Raw genomic sequence first — 25,583 nt, 5'->3', positions numbered from 1 at the left:
ATGCATACGTGTTAAAAAAAAAAAAAAAAAAAAAAAAAAAAACAGTCCTGTAACTTTCTGATACCTGATACGGTATTATTAGGTTGCAACTTGACACAGTCACTCCGATTAACTATCTAGGCATAACGTCGAAAAGCGGTATGAAATGGAATGAGCGCCTCAGGTTGGTAGCAGGAGAATTCTGGGAAAGTGTAGCTTATCCATGAAGGACACGGCGCGTAGAGAGCTGGTACGACGCATTCTTGAGTACTGTTGGGGTGTTTGGGATCACCAGCAGGTCGGACTAAAGGAAGACATCGAATCAGTTCGGAGACGCACTGCTAGATTTGTTAGCGGTAGGTTCGAACAACACGCAAGTGTTACGGAGAGGCTACAGGAACTAAAGTGGAAATCCCTGGAGGGAACTCGATACTCTTTCTGCAACGCACAAATTATTATTTCGCAAATAAGAGATTTAGCATTTGAGGCCGACTGCAGAACGATTCTACTGCCGCCAACGTACATTTCGCGTAAGGACCATGAAGATAAGATGCAAGAAATTAGGGCTCTTAAGGAGGCTTTTAGACAGTCGTTTCTCCCTCGCTGTATTTGTGAGCGGAACGGGAGAGGAAACAACTAGTAATGGTATGTAGCACCCTCCGCTATTCACCGTACGGTGGTTTGCGATATGTGCATGTGTATGTAGATGCAGAATAGATGCAGATGCGGCACGCACTGCTCACTGGCCAGTCACACAGAAGCATATAATCTGCAGATGCTGCTTCATCACTGAAGTAGCGTGCATGCTTCGTTCTCTAAGTGTCAATAGAATCACTCATGCGTACAGAGATGAGAAAGAAGCGTGCACCTACGTGCATGCCTCTATTAGCGCTTTGTGCTAGCAATGGCGCACGGCAACTAGGTGCAAGGCGCACATAGAAAATTCGGCTATTAAAATGTTTGGCGCTCCTCCTTCCCCTTATCATCAGGGTTCTTCTCATGTCCTTGGGGCCCATATTGTAAAGCAGTATGCAAAGGTAGTGGAATCGGCATCTCAGTCCTCAAAGCGTTTAGCCGGCGGACCCGGAAAGTCGCCGAGAGTTATGGTATCGTAAATCACAGCGGGCGTGCCTGGGCCTCGCCTTGTTTTCCGAAACCCTGCCGACCGGCACGCCGCCCTAGCGGCCCATTTCGCAGGTAATTAGCGGCAGAGGAGTCCATCAGCCGCTGCGGGGCGGCGCCTGCTGCCTTCCTCTGGAGTCGCACATATCTCAGCTACCTGGCAAATTTCGTAGACGGCCTCTAATTTTCTCACCTCGTAAAACGACTCAACGTCAATATATAGCCGGCAGGTAATGGGACCCGAGCCGACGTACACCGCTGTGGGTGCAGTCGTAACTCGCGGCACGCGCTATCGCAGGCGGCCGCTGGCGCCTCTGGTTCGCCCCTGGCTTATCTGCCCACCCCCGGTCCTAATGGCGACTCCGTCGGCGCCTTTCTGCTGCGCAGGCACCCTTGTCCGACTCCTGATGGAAGGTCTCACCTGTAGGCACGCCGGCCGACGGCTCCTGGGTTTGTCACGCTGCCTTCTGCCACACACAACCTCAGTGTCTGTAACTTCAACTAAGAGCGAATCCCATGATTCTGTATTAGAGAAGGCACTAGATTTGCACTAACTTATCCATGACTAGTATAGCGCCCGCGGTTTCTCTCGCGTAATGTATGGTACGCACAGATTTTTCTGTTTTTCTTTAATCAACTTTTATCTTCATCTACATCTACATTCATACTCCGCAAGTCGCCTCACGGTGTGTAGCGGAGGGTACCTTGAGTACCTCTATCGGTTCTCCCTTCTATTCCAGTCTCGAATTGTTCGTGGAAAGAAAAATTGTCGGTATGCCTCTCTGTGGGCTCTAATCTCTCTGATTTTAGCCTCATGGCCTCTTCGCAAGATATACGTAGGAGGGAGCAATATACTGCTTGACTCCTTGGTGAAGGTATGTTCTCGAAACTTCAACGAAAACCCGTACCGAGCTACTGAGCGTCTCTCTAGCAGACTCTTCCACGGGAGTTTGTCTATTATCTCCGTAACACTTTCATGATTACTAAATGATCCTGTAACGAAGCGCGCGGCTCTCCCTTGTATCTTCTCTATCAACCCTATCTGGTACGGATACCACTCCGGTGAACAGTATTCAAGCAGTGGGCGAACAAGTGTACTGTAACCTACTTCCTTTGTTTTCGGACTGCATTTCCTTAGGATTGTCCCATTGAATCTTAGTCTGTCATCTGCTTTACCGACGATTAATTTTATATGGTCATTCCATTTTAAATCACTCTTAATGCTTTCTCCCAGATAGTTTATGGAATTAACTGCTTCCAGTTGCTGACCTACTATATTGTAGCTAAATGATAAAGAATCTTTCTTTCTATGTATTCGGAGCACATTACACTTGTCTACAATGAGATTCAATTGCCATTCCCTGCACTATGCTTGAATTCGTTGCAGATCCTCCTGCATTTCAGTACAATTTTCCGTTGTTACAACCTCTCGATATACTACAGCATCATCCGCAAATAGCCTCAGCGAACTTCCGATGTTATCCACAAGGTCATGTATGCATACTGTGAATAGCAACGGTCCTAAGACACTCCCCTGCGGCACACCTGAAATCACTCTTACTTCGGAAGACTTCTCTCCATTGAGAATGACATGCTGCGTTCTGTTATCTAGGAACTCTTCAATCCGATCACACAATTGGTCTGATAGTCCATATGCTCTTACTTTGTTCATTAAACGACTGTGGGGAACTGTATCAAACATCTTGCGGAAGTCAAGAAACTCGGCATCTACCTGGGAACCCGTGTCTATAGCCCTCTGAGTCTCGTGGACGAATAGCGCGAGCTGGGCTTCACTCGATCGTCTTTTTCGAAACCTATGCTGGTTCCTACAGAGTAGATTTCTAGTCTCCAGAAAAGTCATTATACTCTAACGTACTACGTGTTCCAAAATTCTACAACTCATAGACGTTAGAGATATAGGTCTATAGTTCTGCACATCTGTTTGACGTCCCTTCTTGAAAACGGGGATGATCTGCGCCCTTTTCCAATCTTTTGGAACGCTACGCTCTTCTAGAGACCTACGGTACACCGCTGCAAGAAGGTGGGCAAGTTCCTTCGCGTACTCTGCGTAAAATCGAACTGGTATCCCATCAGGTCCAGCGGCCTTTCCTCTTTTGAACGATTTTAATTCTTTCTCTGTCCCTCTGTCATCTACTTCGATATCTACCTTTTTTCATCTGTGCGACAATCTAGAGAAGGAACTACAGTGTAGTCTTCCTGTTGTTCACAAACTGCAACACCTTCTAATAGAAAGCACCGAAGCTAAATAGTTATAGGTACTGAAAGCTGGCTAAAGCCGGAAATAAGTACAGTCGAAATTTTTTCAAACGACCTAACAGAAAGAATAGATTAAATAAAGTTGATGGAGGAGTATTAATTGCTTTCAGAAGTGGTTTACCTTGTAGTGAAATTGAAGCAGATAGTTCCTGCGTAATAATATGGGTAGAGTCTATACTTGACAATCGGACTAAACTGTTAACTGGATCGTTTTACCGACCCCCGACTCAAAAGATATAGTTGCTGAACAGATCAAAGAAAACTTGAGTCTCATTTTAAATAGGTACCTCACTCATGCAATTATAGTCGATGGTGACGTCAATCTACCATCCATATGATGGAAAAATTATATATTTAAAGCCAGTGGCACGCATAAAACGTCATCCTAAATTGTACTGAATGCTTTCTCAGAAAACTATTTTGACCAATTAATTCATTAGCCCACTCGAAGCGTAAATGGTTGCGAAAGCATAGTTGACCTTATTCCTTTCCTGTGCTAACCTCTTCATCTCAGAGTACCACTTGCAACCTACGTCCTCAATTATTTGCTTGACGTATTCCAATCTCTGTCTTCCTCTACAGTTTTTGCCCTCTACAGCTCCCTCTAGTACCATGGAACTCATTCCCTCATGTCTTAGCAGTTGTCCTATCATCCTGTCCCTTCTCCTTATCAGTGTTTTCCACATATTCCTTTCCTCTCCGATTCTGCGTAGAACCTCCTCATTCCTTACCTTATCAGTCCACCTAATTTTCAACATTCGTCTACAGCACCACATCTCAAATGCTTCGATTCTCTTCTGTTCCGGTTTTCCCACAGTCCATGTTTCACTACCATACAATGCTGTACTCCAGTCGTACATCCTCAGAAATTTCTTCCTCAAATTAAGGCCGGTATTTGATATTAGTAGACTTCTCTTGGCCAGAAATGCCTTTTTGGCAATAGCGAGTCTGCTTTTGATGTCCCCTTTGCTCCGTCCGTCATTGGTTATTTTACTGCCTAGGTAGCAGAATTCCTTAACTTCATTGACTTCGTGACCATCAATCCTGATGTTAAGTTTCTCGCTGTTCTCATTTCTACTACTTCTCATTACCTTCGTCTTTCTCCGATTTACTCTCAAACCATACTGTGTACTCATTAGACTGTTCATTCCATTCAGCAGATCATTTAATTCTTCTTCACTTTCACTCAGGATAGCAATGTCATCAGCGAATCGTATCATTGATATCCTTTCACCTTGTATTTTAATTCCACTCCTGAACCTTTCTTTTATTTCCATCATTGCTTCCTCGACGTACAGATTGAAGAGTAGGGGCGAAAGGCTACAGCCTTGTCTTACACCCTTCTTAATACGAGCACTTCGTTCTAGATCGTCCACTCTTATTATTCCCCCTTGGTTGTTGTACATAGTGTATACAACCCGTCTCTCCCTATAGCTTACCCCTACTTTTTTCAGAATCTCGAACAGCTTGCACCATTTTATGTTGTCGAACGCTTTTTCCAGGTCGACAAATCCTATGAACGTGTCTTGATTTCTCTTTAGCCTTGCTTCCATTATTAGCCGTAACGTCAGAATTGCCTCTCTCGTCCCTTTACTTTTCCTAAAGCCAAACTGATCGTCACCTAGCGCATTCTCAATTTTCTTTTCCATTCTTCTGTATATTATTCTTGTAAGCAGCTTCGATGCATGAGCTGTTAATCTGATTGTGCGATAATTCTCGCACTTGTCAGCTCTTGCCGTCTTCGGAATTGTCTGGATGATGCTTTTCCGAAAGTCAGATGGTATATCGCCAGACTCATATATTCTACACACCAACGTGAATAGTCGTTTTGTTGCCACTTCCCCCAATGATTTTAGAAATTCTGATGGAATGTTATCTATCCCTTCTGCCTTATTTGACCGTAAGTCCTCCAAAGCTCTTTTAAATTCCGATTCTAATGCTGGATCCCCTATCTCTTCTAAATCGACTCCTGTTTTTTCTTCTATCACATCAGACAAATCTTCACCCTCATAGAGGCTTTCAATGTATTCTTTCCACCTATTTGCTCTCTCCTCTGCATGTAACAGTGGAATTCCCGTTGCACTCTTAATGATACCACCGTTGCTTTTAATGTCACCAAAGGTTGCTGAGTCTGTCCTTCCGACAATCATATCTTTTTCGATGTCTTCACATTTTTCCTGCAGCCATTTCGTCTTAACTTCCCTGCACTTCCTATTTATTTCATTCCTCAGCGACTTGTATTTCTGTATTCCTGATTTTCCCGGAACGTGTTTGTACTTCCTCCTTTCATCAACCAACTGAAATATTTCTTCTGTTACCCATGGTTTCTTCGCAGCTACCTTCTTTGTACCTATGTTTTCCTTCCCAACCTCTGTGATGGCCCTTTTTAGAGATGTCCATTCCTCTTCAACTGTACTGCCTACTGCGCTATTCCTTATTGCTGTATCTATAGCGTTAGAGAACTTCAAACGTATCTCGTCATTCCTTAGTACTTCCGTATCCCACTTCTTTGCGTAATGATTCTTCCTGACTAATGTCTTGAACTTCAGCCTACTCTTCATCACTACTATATTGTGATCTGAGTCTATATCTGCTCCTGGGTACGCCTTACAATCCAGTATCTGATTTCGGAATCTCTGTCTGACCATGATGTAATCTAATTGAAATCTTCCCGTATCTCCCGGCCTTTTCCAAGTATACCTCCTCCTCTTGTGATTCTTGAACAGGGTATTCGCTATTACTAGCTGAAACTTGTTACAGAACTCAATTAGTCTTTCTCCTCTTTCATTCCTAGTCCCAAGCCCATATTCTCCTGTAACCTTTTCTTCTACTCCTTCCCCTACAACTGCATTCCAGTCGCCCATGACTATTCGATTTTCGCCCCCCGTTTACACACTGCATTACCCTTTCAATATCCTCATACACTTTCTCTATCTGTTCATCTTCAGCTTGCGACGTCGGCATGTATACCTGAACTATCGTTGTCGGTGTTGGTCTGCTGTCGATTCTGATTAGAACAACCCGGTCACTGAACTGTACACAGTAACACACCCTCTGCCCTACCTTCATAACGAATCCTACACCTGCTATACCATTTTCTACTGCTGTTGATATTACCCGATACTCATCTGACCAGAAATCCTTGTCTACCTTCCACTTCACTTCACAGACCCCTACTATATCTAGATTGAGCCTTTTCAGAGTTTCTAGTTTCCCTAGCACGTTCAAGCTTCTGACATTCCACGCCCCGACTCGTAGAACGTTATCCTTTCGTTGATTATTCAATCTTTTTCTCATGGTAGCCTCCCCCTTGGCAGTCCCCTCCCGGAGATCCGAATGGGGGACTATTCCGGAATCTTTTGCCAATGCAGAGATCATCATGACACTTCTTCAATTACAGGCCACATGTCCTGTGGGTACACGTTACGTGTCTTTAATGCAGAGGTTTCCATTGCCTTCTGCATCCTCATGTCGTTGATCATTGCTGATTCTTCCACCTTTAGGGGCAATTTCCCACCCCTAGGACAAGAGAGTGCCCTGAACCTCTATCCGTTCCTCCGCCCTCTTTGACAAGGCTGTTGGCAGAATAAAGCTGACTTCTTATGCCGAAAGTCTTCGGCTACCAATGCTGATTATTTATCAAAATTTAGGCAGTGGCGGGGATCGAACCCGGGACCGAAGACGCTTTGATTATGAATCAAAGACGCTACCCCTTTTTTTTTTTTTTTTTTCTCCGCCACGCCCAAGCAACGTGTTCGAGTTCGAGGATCGAAGGATGAGGAAGAGGATGGAGTGGGTTTGTCGATGTTGTTCTTTTTATTTATTTATTTATTTAATTTTTACAACTTTTTTTTGTATTATAGATTTATTTTGTTTCATTACAAAGAAAGATCCTACAACTGCCGTAGCCGAGCGTCCGAGTCGTCTTCTCGCCTGTTGGGAGGGGTTCCCCCCTATTCCGTCCGTAGAGGATCAATATGCTCCAGGATTCGTCTTCATTTTCAGCGTCTCATACCCGGAACGCCCCAGTGAGCAGGAGGATCCGCAAATAATGAACCTAAATAATTTGCGAAACGAGTTCTGTACTTCGGGTGGCGGCTGAAAGCTGCATGTGTCGTCATCAATAGGGACCAAAAGTCGAGTGTGCCTTTGGGAGCATCGCAAAATATGTAGTGAACGGCCATGCCTTTTAGCCAGTTAACGGCGTTCGTTCTGGTTGATGGAAAGTATACGACGTCGGGGCGCAATACGTCATCAGGGGAGATAGACTCCGGCAATCGCCGCAAGAGTAATGCCAGCATGCGCTGCGTCAGTAGCCAGCACTCGCTGGTCGCGGCACACATCAGACGGTGTGCATCCGAGTCAGCGACTGAGCATGTCGGACACAAGGGGTCGTCCGTCAGATGTATGGAATGTAACCTCTGACGAGTAGCGAACTTCCCATTCACAACTACGTACCACAATGAACGCACCGTCGTAGGTAGAAAAGGCGTGTGTACCGCTCGCCACACCGTGTTCCAGGCAACTTCAGGGTGTCTGTGGGTGACCGTATTTACAGGTTGCCGCTGCTGATAGAGGCGATAATAGTCTTTTGTGCTGGGCTTCCGTGTCGTCGGAAGTTCTGAACGTAAGTAGCTGAAGTCAATAAAGAAATCTCTGATGTGGGTGAGTGCCGGTGAAATGTGTCCTACAGAAACCGGGGGATGCAGAGAGTGTGGTGCCACTTCCGCTATCAGGGTGCCCGTCAGAGTGGCGTGGGCAGAGGTCCACGTGCGACGCATAGTGTTGAGATAATAAATTTTCACTCGAGGTAGGACGCGAACCAAGGACCTCTCGTTCTGCAGCCGTTAACTCTAACCACGGGACCACGGCGCTCCTAACCACGGGTACTGATCTCTTAGCAACAAATAATTCTGGACAAACAGGCAGTATCATGACGAATACAGGGATTAGCGACCACAAGGCAGTTGCTGCTAGGCTGAATACCGTAACACCCACAACCATCAAAAAGAAACGCAAAGTATATCTGTTTAAAAAATCTGATAAAAATGCTCTGAACGCCTTTTTAATAGACAGTCTCCACTCCTTCCGATCTGATCACGTAAGCGTAGAAAAGACGTGGAATGTTTTCAGAGAGATACTATCGACGGCAATTGAGAGATATATATCACATAAATTAACAAGTGATGGCACTGATGCCCCATGGTACACAAAACGGGCCAGATCGCTCTTTCAGATGCAACAAAAAAAGCATGCTAAATTTAAAAGAACGGAGAATCCCCAAGATTGGCAAAGTTTTGCAGAAGTTCGAAATGTAGCGTGTACTTTAATGCGAGATACTTTCAATAATTTCCACAACGGAACTCTGTCTCGGAATCTGGCAGAAAACTGAAAGACATTCGGGTCATACATAAAGCACACCAGTGGCAAGACACAATCAGTACCTTCACTGCGCGATAACAACGGTGAAGTCACTGAGGACAGTGTCACTGAAGCAGAGTTATTAAAACACGATTTTCCGAAACTCCTTCACCAAAGAAGACGAACTAAATATTCCTGAATTCCAATCAAGAACAACTACCAAAATGAGAAACATAGAAGTAGATATCTCCGGTGTAGCAAAGCAGCTTAAATCACTTAATAAAGGCCTCCGGTCCAATCAGGTTCCTTTCAGACTATGCCGATACAATAGTTCCATATTTAGCAACTAAATACAACCACTCGCTCACAGAAAATTCCGTACATAAAGACTGGAAAATTGCTCAAGTCACACAAATACCCAAAAAGGGAAATAAGAGTAATAAGCTGAATTACAGACACATATCACTGTCGTCGATTTGCGGTAGGGTTTTGGAACATTTACTGTGTTCGAACATTATGAATTGCCTAGAAGAAAATGATTTGTTGACACATAGACAGCACTGATTCAGAGAACATCGTTCTTGCGAAACACAACTAGCTCTTTATACTCATGACGTAATGAGTGCTGTCGACAGGGGATGATAAATTGATTCCATATTTTTAGATTTCCAGAAGGCTTACCACACAGTTCCTCACAAGCGTCTTACAACCAAACTGCGTGCCTATGGAATATCGCCTAAGATGTGCGACTGGATTCGTGATTTCCTGTAAGAAAGATCACAGTTCGTAGTAATAGGCGGAAAGTCATCGAGTAAAACGGAAGTAAAAAAGTTTCTTGTAATTCTTAATTTTTATTAATTACTTTTACTTTATTTTATGGTGGAAGAATGTCTGTTACGCTGTATTAATGTACTGTGACTATGGAAATACTTTCATTCCCGCCACGCTATTTGTTTTTTCCGTTAGTTTTACAGCACTTTGACAAACTGTACTTCTCAGCGCCAGGTTATCGGTAGGTTCATAAGATTTTTATTATTATTTCTGCCACTTATGCTGCTACTGGTTGTAAAACACATTTTTGCCACTTCCGCTTTTTTATTTTTGTTGCTTCTTCCTCCTGTTCTAACTTAGACATATAGATGATCTGTAGCGCAGATGCAAACCGGTAGTCGTCAATAAAATACAATATGATCCAGACGGCGTTTGTTTATTTATGTGCTGCTGCCTGCGTTTTACGGGATATGAAGTGAAACAGTTATACATGGTGGTCCATTGATAGTGACCGGGCCAAATATCTCACGAAATGAGCGTCAAACGAAAAAACTACAAAGAACGGAACTTGTCTAGCTTGAAGGGGGAAACCAGATGGCGCTATGGTTGGCCCGCTAGATGGTGCTGCCATAGGTCAAACGGATATCAACTGCTTTGTTTTAAATAGGAAACCCCATTTTTATTACATATTCGTGTAGTACGAAAAGAAATATGAATGCTTTAGTCGGACCACTTTTTTCGCTTTGTGATAGATGGCGCTGTAGTAGTCACAAACATAATTATCGCTCACAATTTTAGACGGACAGTTGGTAACAGGTAGGTTTTTTAAATTAAAATACAGAACGTAGGTACGTTTGAACATTTTATTTCGGTTGTTCCAGTGTGATACATGTACCTTTGTGAACTATCATTTCGGAGAACGCATGCTGTTACAGCGTGATTACCTGTAAATAAAATATTAATCCAATAAATGCTCAAAATAATGTTCGTCAACCTCAATACATTTGGCAATACGTGTAACGACATACCTCTCAACAGCAAGTAGTTCGCCTTACGTACTGCTCCTACATGCATTGACAATGAGCTGACGCACGTTGTCAGGAGTTGTCGGTGGATCACGATAGCAAATATCTTTCAACATTCCCCACAGAAAGAAATCCCTGGGCGTCAGATCCGGTGAACGTGCCGGCCATGGTATAGTGCTTCGACGACCAATCTACCTGTCATGAAATATGCTATTCAATATCGCTTCAACGCGAGCTATGTGCCGGACATCGATCATGTTGGAAGTACATCGCCATTCTGTCATGCAGTGAAACATCTTGTCGTAACATCGGTAGAACATTACGTAGGAAAACAGCATTCATTGCACCATTTAGACTGCCATCGATAAAATGGGAGCCAGTTATCCTTCCTCCCATAATTCTGCACCATACATTAACCCGCCAAGGTCACTGATGTTCCACTTGTCGCAGCCATCGTGCATTTTCCGTTGCCCAATAGTGCATATTATGCCGGTTTACGTTACCGCTGTTGGTGAATGACGCTTCGTCGCTAAAGAGAACACGTGCAAAAAGTCTGTCATCCTCCCGTAATTTCTCTTGTGCCCAGTGGCAGAACTGTACACGACGTTCAGAGTCGTCGCCATGCAATTCCTGGTGCATAGAAATATGGTACGGGTGCAATCGATGTTGATGTAGGATTCTCAACATCGACGTTTTTGAGATTCCCGATTCTCGCACAGTTTGTATGCTACTGATGTGCGGATTAGCCGCGACAGCAGCTAAAACACCTACTTGGGCATTATCATTTGTTGCAGGTCGTGGTTGATGTTTCACATGTGGCTGAACACTTCCTGTTTCCTAAATAACGTAACTATCAGGCGAACGGTCCGGACACTTGGACGATATCTTCCAGGATACCGAGCAGCATACATAGCACACGCCCGTTGGACATTTCGATCACAAAAGCCATACATCAACACGATATCTACCTTTTCCGCAATTAGTAAACGGTCATTTTAACACGGGTAACGAAGCAAATACCGTCCACACTGGCTGAATGTTACGTGATACCACGTACTTTTACGTTTGTGACTATTACAGAACCGTCTATCACAAGGCGAAAAAAGTGGTCCAACTGAAACATTCATATTTGTTTACATACTACACGAATATGTAATAAAAATGGGGGTTCCTATTTATAAAAAAACCGCAGTTGATATCCGTTTGACCTATGGCAGCGCCATCTAGCGGGCCAACCATAGCGCCATCTGGTTTCCCCCTTCAAGCTAGACGAGTTTCGTTCTTTGTAGTATTTCGTTTGATGCTTATTTCGTGAGATATTTGGCCCGGTCACTATCAGTGGACCACAGTTTATACACTTACGTAAGTTCCAGAGGACGGCGTTTCGTCTTGCTTTGGTTATTCTGACTTTTCAGGACAATGCACAAAGTGTTGCAGTGCAAGCAGCATACATACTGTTTGCCATTTTGATTTGTTTAAAATATATGTGCTATTTACACTACAACAATGTGCATCGTCCTGGAAAGTCATAATGACCAAAGCAAGACGAAACACGCCCACTGGAACATACGTGTTTTCAGGATAATTCAACTGCACCTCACGCAATGTTGTAGCTGATGTTCATAAACCACGCCCGAAATTTTTATATTGTTTTGCTTGCTACGCGCAAACTATCAGTCTTACAGAAGAAATGAACAGGACCTTTTTGTAGGAAATTTCAGGCAGTTAAATTTTACACTGGGGTATGTTTTCACTGAAAGCCGTAGTTTTCGAGTTATTCAAGAAAAGTTACAAACGCAACCCCACTCCCATTGTCAGCCAAGGGTGTAGAAGATGCGTAGGAAGGGTGAAACTCCCCCACCCTCTCCTCCTGAACCAATTTTTAGTGGTTTTAAAGCCGCTCAGTGTTGGCCACTGGAAACATATAATGGCTGTAAGACAGTAAAGTTTGACTGCAGTGAGAACAGGCACAATGCCCGCAAGCTGCAGTGCTATAATTACGTCTACACGATGGCTTCTTGCTTGTGCATAATCGCAGGCGCACTGGAGTAATAGAGCACGCACGGGTATCTGTGGAAAGAAAGAATGTACGCATGTACGTGTACATTATCGTGTCCACAAGTTGCCTCACTGCGCAAGCAGTGTGCAACTGATCCCCTTAGCTTGTGCAGCGTTTATAGTGATGAGAAGGCGACATTAGAAGCAAACGCAAAATCGACTGTAGGCAATGAAGTATCTAAATTAGAGAAGTATGAGAAATACAAAGTGACGGCAACGTTCTCTTTGCAAATTTCAGGAGGAGGTCACAACGAGATTTTAGATTTCCGGTTTGGGAAACTGCAGCGGGCGGCTGACAATAAAACTTCCTTAAACAGTAACCGGCGGCTTACATGTCAGTGCGAACTACGTATTTCCCATTTCAAAACAAAGCATTTCAGTGGCTATTCTTGCAACTGGGCGTCCGCAGAAGTTGTTTAAAGAGAGGGCAAGATTGAAAACATGATAAAATACTGTGTATCCAAGCTAGAAAATATTAACAAAAATAATTAAATCATATTCCTATAATGTTACGTTGAACTGAAAAATAAAAATTTGAAATGGGTAAGAAATGTCAGAATGATTCTAAAAATCTTGCTGGATATCAACCAAAATGCCACAGACCCCTCGATGTGGAGAATCATGGATTAAACTTTAGAAGAGGCTGATTCAGTTTGTTTGCTTATATAAATTCACATGTATTGACTTTAATGGATTTATTGCCTTAATTTCATGATTTCTGTTTTTAGTGTCGAATGGCGTATCTAAAGCTGAACAAAACATGTTTTGAATGTTGATTTTACTTGGTTTGCATAGATAATGTGTAACAAAATGTTCAAATGTGTGTGAATTCCTAAGGGACCAAACTGCTGAGGTCATCGGTCCCTAGACTTACACACTTCTTAAACTAACTTATGCTAAGAGCAAAACACACCTATGGCCGAGGGAGGACTGGAACCTCCGGAGGGAAGGGCCGTGCAATCCGTGACATGGCGCCTCTAGCCGCGTGGCCACTCCGCGCGGCTAAAGTGTAACAAAACGCTTGTATACGAATAGGTGAACGTCGGAAACATCCCGAAACAATCCTCAAACTGGCCAATAGGATGAACTTGTACTAACCTAGGATTGCACCAACGTAATCTTCATCTCTCCAGTTGTGCAGTCATCCAGTTGGAAGTCGAATTTGTACCTTTGTTGCTCAATGTTGCACCCAGTCCAGGAGATCACTTAAGTATTTTACTTTTTTCAGCTACGTTTTTCAGCTGATGGGTTGGGAGTGTATAGAGGTACACTTAGTGTACCAAGGCTGTGTTCTCACAAGTGTGGTGCAATAGCTCTGTCGTTTAAAACTGAAAGCAGGACCTACAAACCATCATGGATTTTCTTTTTCCCCAGACAAATAATAAACTACTGTTGTGCATCAAGGAGGGCGCGTAGTTATGCGAGTTGTTGACGGGTGACTGGCACATTTTACTGCTGCTATGTTTATTTGTCGGGAATCGACGACGCAGTTCGTGTGCCAGTGTGTCAGACCGGTTCCTTTCTTCTCGGCGAGTACTTAACGAGGAAGGAAGAGAGAAAAGACAGAAGGCAGTATTTTAGTACTACTCTATAAAAGTCCATATCCAGTTCGACTGCAGATCAGCGCCAAAGTCACAGCCCCACCGACATATCTGCACGATTTTCCGTAAACAGAGATACAACTAATAAAACCCAAGCCACTGTTACAATATATCTCGTCACGTTCGGCGGTATGGCATCTGCAATTTAGTGGAGTCGCAGATAGTGGCCGCAAGAAATTCGAGAGAATTCTGTAATGAAAAACTGTATGTACCCAGATCAGATTTAAGGAGGGTTCGAGTGCTCCCCCCCCCCCCCCCCCCCATCCCTCCGTGCAGACACCAATGCTTGACGGATGTTCTTAGTTGTTAGGTGAAGGTTAATTAACTTTCAATGTTTCATTTATATTTTATTTTTAGAAAGATGTTTACACAAGTTTAATGATGAAAGATTATATGTATATTAACATATCCACTAGAACGTAGGTTGTTTTGTTTCCCAGTTTTTTATTATTTGTATCATCAATGTACTTCATTTCTACTTCTTATTTAAAGTCCTCATTTTATAAAACATTTGTTCTTACAGTTTTAACAGATTTTTCAGTAAGCCAACATTAATCTTGTTTACCCCTACAGCCCCCCTCCTATTTTAATTACTTAATAGCAATTTACAATGCTTGTCATTTACAGAAAACAATTTTATGGTCATAGAACCACAGTAGATCTTATGTATGTTATTTCAAGTGTGCCAATTCTAAACATATTCCCTTTGCACTCCCTACTAATCCATAATTTTTAATTTTTATTAATTTTTCTCAATTGTCATACACCCAGTTACAGTTGATGGTTTTTATATACCAGGTGGCTAGAATTAAACTTTCCCTATTTAACACGTAGCATTAACGTCCAAAGTATGAGGTGCATGATGTCCATGCGTCACAGCACGCCACCGTCTAGTTCCAACTATGGCCACCAGGTGCCGAGATCAGTCATCTTGATTCATAGTCTCACACACCTGACCAGTCGCAACGCCCTTGTTGACGTTTCAGCATGAGCTTGGACAAAAGGAGCAGGGTATTATTGGTGAAGCTCTATGCGGCTAGAAGGATTACGGGAGGGTTCTCTTTCTCCACCTGCAGTTCGATTAAACTGGAGAACTGGGCGTCGCCCCGGGAAGAGGCTGACGACCGGGTGGTTGACGAAATCGCTGTTGCTGTGACAGACAACGTGCGCGCAATTCCCGATCGTCAGCCAGTGCGCTTTCTTTGTCACGACAGTTGAACATCCCGTGGCCCAATGTACGGAAGAAGCTTCGAACTATTCTCAGCCGGCCGATGTGGCCGAGCGCTTCAGTCCGGAACCGCGCAACCGCTACGGTCGCAGGTTCGAATCCTGCCTCGGGCATGGCTGTGTGTGTTGTCCTTAGGTTAGTTAGGTGTAAGTAGTTCTATATTATAGGGGACTGATGACCTCATATGTTAAGTCCCATAGTGCTCAGAGCCATTTCAACCATTTTTTGAACCATTCTCAAATGGTATCCATACAAGATCCATATCGTACGGAAGCTTGCACCACGGGGTGCACAACTGCACAACGACGTGTTGACTTCGCACTCCACTTTCTCACAAGGATTGGAGTTGACAAGAGTTGGCCCTGTGCCATCCTGCGGACAGACGAAGTTCATTTTTTTCTGACGGAGGCAGTGAACACACAGAATCGTCGAGTGTGGGGGTCTTCACCTCCAGTCACTGCGCATGACGTTCCCCTGTATGGTGAAGGTGTCATCGTACGGTGTCGCTTCACGGCTACGTTGATCATTGGCCATTCTTTTTTGAACAGGCTGGCGCTGAAGGACCAAAGACGTGCAGTGTGACTGGCCAGCGTTACTGCGATATGCTTCGCCAGCGTGTCATACGCGCCCTACAGGAACGAGACTCATTGTACTCGACAGTTTTCATGGTAGATGGGGCCCCAACTCACATCGGTCGTGAAGTTCACCTGCTTCTCCGAAACACATTTGGAAACGATCGAACCATCATCTGATCGTTTCCAAATGCTTGGCCGGCATTATCACCTGATCTCACTCCCTGTGATTTCTGGCTGTCGGGCTACCTGAAGGACAGAGTTTACCAGGCGAACATTCACACATGTGCTGATCTGAAGCGCAGCATATAGAGAGAGGTAGCCAGCATGACTACAGACTTGCTTCGTTCTGCTGAGCATCATGCAGTCCTGCGCTTTCAGACTCTTCTGGACACTGAAGGGCGCCACATTGAGCCCCTTTTGCAGCAGTACAGTATGGCTCAAATGGTTCAAATGGCTCTGAGCGCTATGGGACTTAACATCTGAGGTCATCAGTCCCCTAGACTTAGAACTACTTAAAGCTAACTAACCTAAGGACATCACACACATCCATGCCCGAGGCAGGATTCGAACCTGCGACCGTAGCAGCAGCGCAGTTCCGGGCTGAAGCGCCTAGAACCGCTCGGCCACAACGACAGGCTAGCAGTATGTAATGGTATGATGTACCGCAGCAGCACATAAAAGTGTTTACCTGAATTGATTCTGCATTATTTCTCTTTCCCATGTCCTTGACACTAATGTTACCAAGTTTGGTCTTAGTACAATAATTAGTTTCCGTTTTATAGCTTGTTAATTCTGGTAGAATTTTGCACAGAGCATAACTTAATCATAGCTAACACTTGGTTCAAGAATCATAAAAGAAGTTGTACACATGGAAGAATCCTGGAAATACTAGAAGGTATCAGATAGATTATATAATGGTAAGACAGAGATTTAGGAACCAGGTATTAAATTGTAAGACATTTCCAGGGGCAGATGTGGACTCTGACCACAATCTATTGGTTATGAGCTGTAGACTAAAACTGAAGAAACTGCAAAAAGGTGGGAATTTAAGGAGATGGGATCTGGACAAACTGATTAAACCAGAGGTTGTACAGAGTTTCAGGGAGAGCATAAGGGAACAATTGTCACAAATGGGGGAAAAATAGAGTAGAAGAAGAATGGGTAGCTTTGAGGGATGGGAAATAGTGAAGGCAGCAGAGGATCAAGTAGGTAAAAAGACGAGGGCTAGTATAAATCCTTGGGTAACAGAAGAAATATTGAATTTAATTGATGAAAGGAGAAAATATAAAAATGCAGTAAATGAAGCAGGCAAAAAGGAATACAAACGCCTCAAAAATGAGATCGACAGGAAGAGCAAAATGGCTAAGCAGGGATGGCTAGAGGACAAATGTAAGGATGTAGAGGCTTATCTTACTAGGGATAAGATAGATACTGCCTACAGGAAAATTAAAGAGACCTTTGGAGAAAAGAGAACCACTTGTATGAATATCAAGAGATCAAATGGAAATCCAGTCCTGAGCAAAGAAGGGAAAGCAGAAAGATGGAAGGAGTATATAGAGGGTCTATACAAGGGCGACGTACTTGAGGACAATATTCTGGAAATGGAAGAGAATGTAGATGAAGACGAAACGGGAGATACAATACTGCGTGAAGAGTTTGACAGAGCACTGAAAGACCTGAGTCGAAACAAGGCCCCGGGAGTAGACAGCATTCCATTAGAACTGCTGACGGCCTTGGGAGAGCCAGTCCTGACAAAACTCTACCATCTGGTGAGCAAGATGTATTAGACAGGCGAAATACCCTCAGACTTCAAGAAGAATATAATAATTCCAATCCCAAAGAAAGCACGTGTTGACAGATGTGAAAATTACCGAACTATCAGTTTAATAAGCCACAGCTGCAAAATACTAAAGCGAATTCTTTACAGACGAATGGAAAAACTAGTAGAAGCCGACGTCGGGGGAGATCAGTTTGGATTCCCTAGAAATATTGGAACACGTGAGGCAATACTGACCTTACGACATACCTTAGAAGAAAGATTAAGAAAAGGCAAACCTACGTTTCTAGCATAAGCTTTTGACGATGTTGACTGGAATACTCTCTTTCAAATTCTAACGGTGGCAGGGGTAAAATACATAGAGCGAAATGCTATTTACAATTTGTACAGAAACCAGATGGCAGTTATAAGAGTCGAGGGACATGAAAGGGAAGCAGCGGTTGGGAAGTGAGTGAGACAGGGTTGTAACCTCTCAATCTGTATATTGAGCAAGCAGTGAAGGAAACAAAAGAAAAAATCGGAGTAGGTATTAAAATCCATGGAGAAGAAATAAAAACTTTGAGGTTCGCCGATGACATTGTAATTCAGTCAGAGACAGCGAAGGACTTGGAAGAGCAGTTGAACGGAATGGACAGTGTCTTGAAAGGAGGATACAAGATGAACATCAACAAAAGCAAAACGAGGATAATGGAATGTAGTCGAATTAAGTCGGGTGATGCTGAGGGAATTAGATTAGGAAATGAGACACTTAAAGTAGTAAATGAGTTTTGCTATTTGGGGAGCAAAGTAACTGATGATGGTCGAAGTAGAGAGGATATAAAATATAAACTGGCAATGGCAAGGAAAGCGTTTCTAAAGAAGAGAAATTTGTGAACATCCAGTATTGATTTAAGCGTCAGGAAGTCATTTCTGAAAGTATTCGTATGGAGTGTAGCCATGTATGGAAGTGAAACATGGACGATAAATAGTTTGGACAAGAAGAGAATAGAAGCTTTCGAAATGTGGTGCTACAGAAGAATGCTGAAGATTAGATGGGTAGATCACATAACTAATGAGGAGGTATTGAATAGAATTGGGGAGAAGAGGAGTTTGTGGCACAATTTGACAAGAAGGAGGGACCGGTTGGTATGACATGTTCTGAGGCATCAAGGGATCACAAATTTAGCATTGGAGGGCAGCGTGGAGGGTAAAAATCGTAGAGGGAGACCAAGAGATGAATACACTAAGCAGATTCAGAAGGATGTAGGTTGCAGTAAGTACTGGGAGATGAAGAAGCTTGCACAGGATACAGCAGTATGGAGAGCTGCATCAAACCAGTCTCGGGACTGAAGACCACAACAACAACAACAACAGCTTGTTAAACATGTAAAGTTTAAGTGTAACCGTTCTGTGGTTATACCTATTTCAGGAAGTTTTTTCTTTGATTTCTAGAAATTAATTGTGACAGTTAACATAAGTAAAAGGGAACAAATCATGTGAGGTAGCACAATTGGCAGTGTCCCGTTAGCAGTAATATTGCACTGGTTTTTACATGATTGTATTTTAAATGGTGCTTTAGTTAAACTGATGTTTGGTGGTTAAGGGTTTTAATTAGATAAGGCAATCTGGGATGTTTACCTCACTGTATTGATCTGATGTATAGGGTCTTCTAATTGATTGAATTTCCTATATGGCCCTTACGCATTTGCTCCCATTGGCGGAGATGACAATGCATGGGCACTGCCAGTTCTTCATAAGTTAGTACTATATGCCACAGCAGGTATTTCTAGACTTCGTAAATTCTTATAAAACGGTATTTATGGTCTCTTCCAGCTCATTATTTTCGAGCACGCAAAGGATTTGTTACACATTGTTTTGTACAGAAACATCTTTCGTAAAACATTGTAGACTGATTTGCATGAACTGGTTACTGATGAAAATGTTTTATACGATGTAACGATAAAAATGGAGTTGTAAACCAACAAATACAGAGTGTCTCATGGATCCAGCACACCCAAGCTGCTTAGCACATTTGGTTTCCAGTTTGTCCCTTGGTGGCAGATTACACTTGTATCGTGACTGAGAATGTTGACGAGATACAATGTATCTTATGAACAATTTTATATTGTGATGCAACACTGGTAAGCTAGAAAGCCATATTCTATTCATTACACAACGTCTGTAATAAATGATGAAATGTAACATACCTTATTTTCATATCTTTTGATAACAGTTTTGCGTTGTGTTTTATAGCCGTTAAAAATGACGGAATGTCGAGATGGTTAAGCCGATTTTGGATACAATAAAGAGTGTGGTCAAGACATCTGAAAGTAATTTCTTTTCTTCAGATGTCAAGCACAGCAATTTCTCTTTTAAGTCTCCTTAGCATGAACATTCATCCATAATTTTGATATACACTTTTAATAAATTTCTAACTTATTCTTCTCTGTTTATCTACTTCGAAACTTACGATGTCGTATTCTTTACAGTAATATGATCGGAACTTTTTTTTATCTCATACCTGACGCTAGGGACCCGTCTTTAATCACCTATCAATTTAAGCGTGCGTCCTTTGGGGTCAGAAGACATTATTACACATAAATCGCTTTACAGCATAACCACAACACAATACACAACGAAACACACATGGGCACCAGATGCCTGTAACTACTAGAAAGTGCAATAATTCCCACCGAAGGCGGGAAGCAATGCGCTTAAACCACGGACTCAGTTTCCAGGAAATTACGCATGCACAAATGACCACGAGCAGTCGGTTGTTGGAAATTTATGTGCGTTTCAACATTAAGCTGGAACTGCCACCTGATTTCGGGACAATGCTGATTGTCTAAGGCAAATTCGCGCCCGCCATCACGTGTCGTCACACATTCCACAGATCATTTCAAATAGCGGCATAGACACAGGTCGTCAACAGACATTCACTTCACGTCACGGCACGTCAAGGTTTCTCGGGAAGAAAGTTTTGAAGGTATCTATGTCTGATAACATCGTACGTTAACGTATTTTCACCGCTCTCATTCCTCTTGTAATAGTAGATATTTATTTTATTATTGTGCTTTGTCTTTGAGGTAAATTTCAAATATTCCATCTCGACTTGGATATTTTTCCCATTGATTTTTCTTACACAAGCGAGGTCAGATATCTGAAAGCGAAAAATTATTTAGGTTTTACAATAACACAACAGGGCTGACGCTTGCACTGTATATAAATAAGAAGATTACAAAACGAAGATAATTAAATTACATAACATTTTAAGTGAAAAGGTCAGCTTTAATGAGGGAATAAATTATAGCTGGCTATGTAAGAAAAAATACAATGGGTACATCTACATCTACATCTACGTCCATACTCCGCAAGCCACCTGACGGTGTGTGGCGGAGGGTACCTTCAGTACCTCTATCGGTTCTCCCTTCTATTCCAGTCTCGTATTGTTCGTGGAAAGAAGGACTGTCGGTATGCCTCTGTGTGGGCTCTAATCTCTCTGGTTTTATCCTCATGGTCTCTTCGCGAGATATACGTAGGAGGGAGCAATATACTGCTTGACTCTTCGGTGAAGGTATGTTCTCGAAACTTCAATAAAAGCCCGTACCGAGCTACTGAGCGTCTCTCCTGCAGAGTCTTCCACTGGAGTTTATCTATCATCTCCGTAACGCTTTCGCGATTACTAAATGATCCTGTAACGAAGCGCGCTGCTCTCCGTTGGATCTTCTCTATCTCTTCTATCAACCCTATCTGGTACGGATCCCACACTGCTGAGCAGTATTCAAGAAGTGGGCGAACAAGCGTACTGTAACCTACTTCCTTTGTTTTCGGATTGCATTTCCTTAGGATTCTTCCAATGAATCTCAGTCTGGCATCTGCTTTACCGACGATCAACATTATATGATCATTCCATTTTAAATCACTCCTAATGCGTACTCCCAGATAATTTATGGTATTAACTGCTTCCAGTTGCTGACCTGCTATTTTGTAGCTAAATGATAAAGGATCTATCTTTCTGTATATTCGCAGCACATTACACTTGTCTACATTGAGATTCAATTGCCATTCCCTGCACCATGCGTCAATTCGCTGCAGATCCTCCTGCATTACAATACAATTTTCCATTGTTACAACCTCTCGGTACACCACAGCATCATCTGCAAAAAGCCTCAGCAGGCTCCATTTATTCCTTTATTCTTATTGTTTAATGTGTTTGTATGTAAACATTTTCTTTAGCAAACAACAGTCGATATTTTGAAATGTTGCTTCACTTTTCACAAATTTACCAAACAAAACTGATCAATAGCACACGTTGTGAAGTTTGCTTAGACCATTAATAAAATTTGTCGTTATTAGTTCCTCAGTTCCGATCCTACACTCTGACGTCTTGTGTTACGGATGGTGACACGTAACCTTACTTTCGCCGTTCAGGACTGGCCTAAGTGAACTGACGGGACGTGACCTGACGGACAGCGTATAAGTACACGCTGACGTGTCGGTACCGTTACGTGATGCCTGTTCATTTTGCTCTTCAAAGCTAAGAGCTCAGTTACTCCAGGTACCAAACGCAAATTGCTATGGTGTCTACCAAACGCCTATTCCAAATCTACAACATTTACGAAGAGAATCTGTCTGTATTAACGATATGACGACATTTTAAATTTGCAGGGCAGATTACGTACACACCAATGGCGTACATATATCGCGTGACCACGGTGGCAATACGATCATTCTGGGCATCTCAATGCTCACTCCAGGGTTATTTCTACTCGAAGGTGTGGACGCATCTTAGATTGAGCTTCGGTTTTTTTGCTTGTTATCTACACACGTCGGTATACTTCGTGTCGACTGTCTTATGTAAATGACTTCTGGCAACCGCATAGTGATCTGACAGCTGTATCAGTACAGTAGCGCGGCGAACTCGAGTTGTGTATTTCAGCTAAAGAATAAATGGCGTAACGAATGTTTGAACATGTACACTTCTATGACTTGCTTTCTCGTTGTTACTTCCGTGTGTTATTTGTACCACAGCTGCTCGAATGTAGGCCTGAAGTGGCATCATTGTATAACAGGCAGATAACATTCCCCCTCTTACGTCTCGCCTCAATTTAAGGACAACAATCACCTTCCTGCTTTATCCGCAACTCATACTCGACTAAGGTCGAAGCTTAACTTAGCACCGACAGCTTAAATCGACTTCTATCGATGTCTATGGAGCGAAACTGTGGCGTCTGATGTCAGTAAAACGTGAAATGAAAGGAACTTGGCTTTAACAAGACAATGATAACCAAAAATTTGAACGTTTTTATTGCTTATGATCTTGGAGTGTGCCAGAGTTCAAATTGCAGTGACGTAACAACAGGCAACCCCCCCCTCTCTCCCCCTTGAATCTGGAATGCAGAGCTTATATTCATATTGTGAATTCTCATAAAAAAACATACACCGTCCGAATAGGCGATGGACGCCCAACGATACCGGCCGGCTGCCGTGCCAACTTCAGACATTAGGCCATTTTCAGTTTTCGTGACCGGTGCCACTACTTCTCAGTCAAGTAGCTCCTCAGTTTGCCTCACAAGGGCTGAGTGCACCCCGCTTGCTAACAGCACTCGGCAGATCCGTTCAAGTGCAAGCCAAGCCCGACACTGCGGCAAGGCCGTTGGCGTGAAGTCCTAGGAGCATCCCTAAAACGTAAGTTGGACGTAATTTCCAATTGCGTAACAGCATCCGGTGGAAACTGTTCGTACTTGAGGGTTAAATGACGAGCAGAGCCTGTGGAACTTTTTAAGTTCTTCATATTGATAGCACGAAAGTGAGCAGCAGTACTTAACGGTACTGGGATTATGTTGTTTTTACAGTTCACCTGAGACGAGTTTTTTTAATTTTATTTTAGAAGAGTGAAGTTTTATTAAATTACTGTGTTAATTTAATCGTGTTAATCTCACATGACAATAAATGTAACTTTTGTATCGTCATTTCAGTATTAAGGCAGGGGGTTACCACTTAAATATTTTATTCCTGGTGGCCTTTGAAATGCATTAAAAATGAGGGAAACGCTCCAGAAGACAGACACGATGGGGAAAAACACTTTTAAGACCGGAAATGTGTCTTTATATGAACTGTAATGTATAGAGTAATGTTCGTAAATTAACTGAAAAATTTTTCATTTCTATCTTCATTATAAGGATGTAATTACCATGGTCACATGACCTACTGTATGGGGGAAGGGGGAGACCACAAAGGAGCCATCCTATAGTTTAGTATACTCCTGTAGTTTGGTATAACTAAATATACAATTTAGTATTCGATTTCATTTCCTTATTAGTTCCAAAGGGCTGCCGATCCTTCGCTGACATACCACACTCAGAAATTATGCCTTAAAACAGGTAGATTTGTGAGTATTTCAAAATTATGTTCATCAAGAAAACAGCAAAAATTGATGACATGGTGAAGGAAACTGAAAAGTGTTGAATACAGCCGGCCGGTGTGGCCGTGCGGTTCTAGGCGCTTCAGTTTGGAGCCGCGTGACCGCTACGGTCGCGGGTTCGAATCCTGCCTTGGGGATGGATGTGTGTGATGTCCTTAGGTTAGTTAGGTTTAAGTAGTTCTAGGGGACTGATGACCTCAGCGGTTAAGTCCCATAGTGCTCAGAGCCATTTGAACCATTTTTTTTTGTTGAATACAGCGAAAACACGGAAAGTTAGTATGGTGGAGCTGTCTGTCTGCCATAAGCCGTTAGCAGTATCACTTGTTCAATGGAATAGTGTGGTAGGAAATTTCCCGCAGTGCCGCTGACATTTGCAGCTCACATTACGATCTGACCACTTGTTGTGACGAATATGACGTAAGGACGTGACAGGGTTTCGAGATAGCGCGTTACATCTACGTTCATATTCACATCTGGTATTTATTTGTAGCTATGAATATGAAATGAAGTTCAATTAACGCCATAGCTTGAGATCAAGCAGTACACTGCGTAAAACCTAGTGCAGCTTGTAAGTGGGCTGTTTATGTTTTGTTATTGGCAACGTTACGTAGCGCTCTGTATGAAAATCACTGCCTGTGCTGCGTGCAGTCTGTGGCTAGTTTACATTGTTGTCTGCCATTGTAGTGTTGGGCAGCGGCAGCTGGAGGTGAACAGCGCATAGCGTTGCGCAGTTGGAGGTGAGCCGCCAGCAGTGGTGGATGTGGGGATTGAGATGGCGGAGTTTTCAAATTTGTAATACTGGATATCATGAACTGCTATGTATATTATGATTTTTCAACACTATTAAGGTAAATACATTGTTTGTTCTCTATCAAAATCTTTCATTTGCTAACTATGCCTATCAGTAGTTAGTGCCTTCAGTAGTTTGAATCTTTTATTTAGCTGGCAGTAGTGGCGCTCGCTGTATTGCAGTAGTTCGAGTAACGAAGATTTTTGTGAGGTAAGTGATTTGTGAAAGGTATAGTTTAATGTTAGTCAGGGCCATTCTTTTGTAGGGATTACTGAAAGTCAGATTGCGTTGCGGTAAAAAATATTGTGTGCCAGTTTAAGCACAGTCATCTTATATAATTTTTCAAAAGGGGACGTTTCAAGCTCCATCTGCCATCTCGTGTAGATTGGCAAGCACAGTGGAAAGTGTCAGGAAAACTTTCGAATTCTGTAGTTGAATTCTGTGCAGTACTATGGGGAAGTGCCTCCAGAAAAGCTCTTTAAACTATACAGTAGGGTCACGTTACAAGAATGCAATGGCCCCTAGAGTACGAAATAGGAAACTGCATGATTACTTGAGACAAACCATTACGTGTGGTGCGGATCAATTTCTCAGAATGCGGCTATGTTACTTACAA

Source organism: Schistocerca piceifrons, chromosome 2 (assembly GCF_021461385.2).
Source record: "Schistocerca piceifrons isolate TAMUIC-IGC-003096 chromosome 2, iqSchPice1.1, whole genome shotgun sequence".
Lineage (NCBI taxonomy): Eukaryota > Metazoa > Arthropoda > Insecta > Orthoptera > Acrididae > Schistocerca > Schistocerca piceifrons.
Note: the sequence above shows the minus strand (reverse complement) of the source record.